The sequence below is a fragment of the Chaetodon auriga genome, chromosome 20 (genome assembly GCF_051107435.1).
Source record: "Chaetodon auriga isolate fChaAug3 chromosome 20, fChaAug3.hap1, whole genome shotgun sequence".
NCBI classification, from domain to species: Eukaryota; Metazoa; Chordata; class Actinopteri; order Chaetodontiformes; family Chaetodontidae; genus Chaetodon; species Chaetodon auriga.
The window spans coordinates 8818770-8823805 of NC_135093.1; the positions used below are offsets into that span (position 1 = coordinate 8818770).

General features: G+C 46.0%; 1 pseudogene across 2 annotated transcripts; it reads left to right on the forward strand.

The window, feature by feature from the left end:
• Positions 1-251: 251 nt before the first annotated feature.
• LOC143339004 (neurogenic differentiation factor 2 pseudogene) lies at positions 252-4673 on the forward strand (annotated as a pseudogene). Of its 2 annotated transcripts, none has more exons than XR_013079288.1 (2): positions 252-1163; positions 3302-4673. The product of XR_013079288.1 is annotated as a neurogenic differentiation factor 2 pseudogene, transcript variant X1 (transcript). The 2 variants fall into 2 exon arrangements; XR_013079289.1 differs by having other exon boundaries at positions 1148-1208.
• The last annotated feature ends 363 nt before the right edge of the window (positions 4674-5036 follow it).

Sequence of the window (5036 nt, forward strand, 5' to 3'; positions counted from 1 at the left end):
CAAACATTTTCCTTGTTTCATTGAAGCTGGAAAAAAAATGCGCCAGTAAACTGAACCCCAACAACATTATGGTGATGATAAGCCTTCCCCTTTCTATTTTTTTCATTCTTATTTTCTCTCTTTCTCTTGTCCTGCCCCATCTTCTGGCCCCTCTCTGCAATCTGTGCCTCTGCCACCTTTGGCACCAGCCCGCCCACCGGCACCTGTGCCAAAGCCTGGCAACCCAAACCAAGACGCTCTGCTTGGCTCAGTTCAGTTGACTCGTTTAGGCAATTGCACCCTGACTCTGATCTTTATGGCGGGTCTTTTATTTATCCCAGGCCATTGTGTTTTCTGCCTTAGAATTCCCTGTTGTTGGAAACCTGGCTCTGCCTTAGAGCATTTTTATAGGGATTGACTTGCTCCTGTTGAGCTATTTGGGGTGTTTTTTCTAATCTTAACTCTAAAATATTCAAAAATTGTGTGCAGATTTATTCATCAGTTTTCCCTCAAAATTCATTAGCCTATTATATGTAGATGATATCATTGTAAAAATGATCATTATAGGTTTGTTTCAAATACTTCTTGTAAGGGGATTGTTTTCCTAAACCTTCTATATGAGATTAACCCCGTTTTTCCCAAAGATAGAGGGTAGCAGAAGCTGTTTGAATCCAGTGCGTTTTTTTTATTTTATTTTTTTTTATTTTGTGCCATTCACTCCTTATTCCATTTTCTCTTTCAGCTCAGTGACAGATGGCGAGTCCCTCTCCCCCAGGGGGAAGCCAGTCTCTGTGAATGCGGCCGCATGTCAATCACCGGCTCTCATGTGATGGCTCTTGCCAATGACGTGCCAGCCATATGGGCCTGGCATCAGAGCTGGTATGTAACCCACCCAGTCCTGCCTCTGAGGCGCCACACGGCTCCCTCCACGCGTTTGGGCATATAGGGGTACAGCAGCAGCAGCAGCAGTATCAGAAAGAGAGAGAGAGAGAGAGAGAGAGAGAGAGAGAGAGAGAGAGAGAGAGAGAGCAGGGCGGCTGGAGAGGAGAGAGAGGTGTGAGAGCAGAAACGCAGCGCCTCGCCTGCACAAGCATCCGTGCAGGGCGTGTGGACGTGATGCCCACCCGGAGAGAGATGGTGTAAACAAACCCCGCTTTGCCCCGTCACTGAGCTCCACCGCGGAGGTAGGTTGTCCATTTCCAATGCAGACTGACCAGATATGGATCAAGGTTTGGGGGCTTTTTTTGTCTTTGCGTTAGCGCCTGTTGTATTCGTGAGGGAGGAATTAGAGGCTGAGATAATTGCAATTATCCAAAAATAAGGCACCGTGCTCTCAAATCTGTCCCGTCTTTTTCACGCATGCAACGCCATCACATAGATTTCTAGTGCCTTGATCGCAGGTCTGATCGAAGATATTGATCCAGCTGGGTTTAATTTGATAGTTTTTTCTTTCAGCAAATCTGCAGATCCACATTGGTCTTTCGAAAGATACGCGACTCACGCGCTCTTGCATCCACAGTTTGCTTTGCATTAGGCTACCTTAGAAAATGAGCGCGTGGAAAGTGTGTTTTATTATGTGTTTTATCAGAAAATCGTAGAAAATAAAAAGCCAGGTGTGTGTGTGTGTGTGTGTGTGTGTGTGTGTGTGTGTGTGTGTGTGTGTGTGTTCCTGCACGACGCGCGTCAGAGCACTGTGGGGGTTGAATTCTCCATAGAGATACACGGGCTAATTGACAAGGTATTGGTTGGCATTAATTACATTGTGCTTACAAGATTAGGGAGAAAAAAAAAAATACGTCCTTGGACTCCACACACACAGCTGAGCTCAGATTACTGGAAAATAAGATTTTGGAAGGTTACAGCTTTTATATTAGGTTTAAATTATGCTTTTAATAAATAACTTCAATCTGAATTATTAGTCGACGTGATACCATTAATCCAAAGAGGAAAAACACTTCTCATAAGCGAGCTTTCAAGGAAGTTATGATGGTAAATATTTCATTACAACGTGGCCTTATGACCGTTTAAATACAAGTTTGATAACGTAAAACCTGTATTTTTAATTAAGGAACAGACAGGTGTCAGTGAAATCTGTAAAAAGTGTACATCTAAAGCAGTTTGTGGCTTTCTTTCGAGCAACAGTCATGACGGATTTAAGTTCAGTAACTGAATATGTCACATAATGTTTGTGTGACCTGCGCGGCCTTGAGGTGTGTCCAAAATGTGCTGCACAAACCTGCAGGTGTTCTACTCCTGGAGGCATATTTCAATGTCATTATTGTCATTTAACTTTCTGAAATATGTGCGACGATTCGTGCACAATAGTGTGCATCCGTCAGAGGAATCCTCTACAGCGAGGACCTGAAGTCCTTTGAAAGCGGGCTGAATAAAAACCTGTTAATTCGGAGATATTAAAAAAAAAAATGTTTGGGATGTTGAAGTCCAATGTGCAGCCTGACTGTGCTGGAATTCCTCCAGGTTGGTAATTTATAGGACGGAGGAGGGACCCGCACCCTTAATGCGTCCCTCGGGGGCCATCTGAGGCAGGCCAGCACCGCTCCCTGGGCCGGGCTGCTGGAGGGCACAGACCGAGGCGCATGTGAAGGCCCATGGGTGGCCAAGACTGTTGTTTTCTGCCGGTAATTAAAAAAAATCCGATTTTTATTAAAGAAAAAAATGATTATTCTCTCTTGAGGGAATCTTCATTATAGTGGAATAAAATTGTGAAAAAGATCTACATCAAACTTTTAAGACCGAGATTTCTTCATGTTTTAAGGTTCGACTTTCCCAGATCAGTTTGGCTTCATTAGTTAATTGGATTCATGTCAGACTTGACATGAAAACTGTGGTTTCCAATTTTCCACATAAGCTGACAAAATGTATGCCTTTAATCAATGTGGCTCATAAACACATTTACACATTTGAGGCAGTCTGCCTGTTGTTGCCTGGAGTGGGTTTACTGACTTCTTCTGAACTAAGATGAGAGAAGCAGGACTCTACGAGGAGTCTACGATTTTAAAGCTGGGCTGCTATTAACATACAGGGGGACGAAAGATGGTCTAAAGACGAGCCTTTAATTTAAAAAAAAAAAAAAAAAAAAAAAAAGCCTGATAAATACCACGGAGCGTTTCAACTGTACACGACACGTCTGCGGAATAATAAATGTGGTTACTTCCCAATGGGCACGCGAAATATAGGCTGCAGCCTGCGGCTTTGACGGGTCGCTGGGGCAGGTTCCTTTGCTTTGACAGCGCACCTGTGGGTGCGTAAACAGCAGCAGGGTGAAAAGCAGTCCAGCTCATGCTTCAACTGTGTCTTGCAGGGTGCTTGCCACGATGTTGAGCCGTCTGTTCAGCGAGGTGCTGCCGGACGTCCAGAGGCTCGCGGCCGATTGGGTGGAGGACCACGAGAACGACGACTGCAAGGACAAAGATGATGAGCACGAGCCCTGCCACCTCGGGGAGGACGACCTGGACGAGCCCCTGGAAGGCAGCAGTCGAGCTGAGTCTGAGATGGCCGGCGACGATGATGAGGATGACGATGGTGAGGAAGAGGAGTGCGAGGATGAGAACAGCGGCGACAAACCCAAGAAGCGCGGCCCAAAGAAACGCAAGATGACGGCGGCGCGCGTGGAGCGCTCCAAGGTGCGCCGGATGAAGGCAAATGCGCGGGAGCGCACGCGCATGCACGACTTGAATTCTGCGCTGGACAATCTGCGCAAAGTGGTGCCATGCTACTCCAAAACCCAAAAACTCTCAAAGATAGAGACTCTGAGGCTGGCCAAGAATTATATATTAGCCCTTGGGGAGATTTTACGCAACGGGAAACGTCCAGATGTGGTGACCTATGTCCAGATGTTGTGTAAAGGCCTGTCCCAGCCCACTACCAACCTGGTGGCTGGCTGTCTGCAGCTCAACACCAGGAACTTCCTGACTGAACAGTGTTCGGATGGAGCCCGCTTCCACATGCCAAGCTCTCCATTCTCCGTCCACCCCTACTCCTACCGGTGTTCCCGCCTCTCCAGTCCTCACTACCAGCCCGGAACCGGCGCGATTAACTTGCGGAGCCATTCCTATGGTCCTGGGTACGAGGGCGTGTACCCGCCAGGCGGGACTTCGCCTGATTACAACAGCCCGGACTACGAGGGCCAGCACAGCCCGCCCGTCTGCCTGAACGGCGGACTGTCCGGGAGACAGCAGGAGACCTCTGAGACAGACAGGAACTATCATTACTCTATGCATTATTCCGGACTGGCCACGTCTCGACCCAGCCACAGTCTCGCTTTTGGGCCCTCGGGAGCGCGCAGCGGAGGTGCGCACTCGGAAAACATTCCACCTTTCCACGACGTGCACTTGCACCATGACAGGGCGCCCCCGTATGAGGATCTCAATGCTTTTTTCCACAACTGAGCCCTTTCAATCAGACGTATTGATCCTCCAGTGACAATCCTATAATGTGTAATATTGTTTGGGAAACAAGAGCTTCTGAAAGGATGAGAGATGGAAATAGCAGAAAGAGTCCCCTGGTTACCTTCTGTATTCTACTGATGTCATCCCTAAACTGTTGTACTTCCTATCAAAGTGTGTCCAGTAATATCCTGTATGCAGAATGAGTGCAACTGACATAAAGATGTATAGGCCTAAACATGTTATGACACAAACAGCAGAAATAAAAAATGTTTTATAATTGTCTGATATGATTGCACAAATCTTCTTGTGAACATCAGGGGGGCATTCACTCTGGGGTTGTGTGCACATGTAGGCCTCAACCAGTCGTTTTCATCATATAACCTGAGATCGATAATATAACCTCAGTTGAAAGTTATCCTCAAATAAAAACCTCACTGAAATAATTTGATCATTAATGTTTGGCTGGAAGTCAGGTTGTTTTTTTAAAAAATAAATAAATAAATAAAATAAAATCAGTTAGGAAACAAATATGGGCAGCGGTTTTAATAGGCATGTGAAAAACATCTGATCTTTTGTTGTCTGTTTAAATGAAATATTAAAATCATTTGACGAAGGTTAAACTTCAGAGACTGTGCAGCTTCCCTTCAT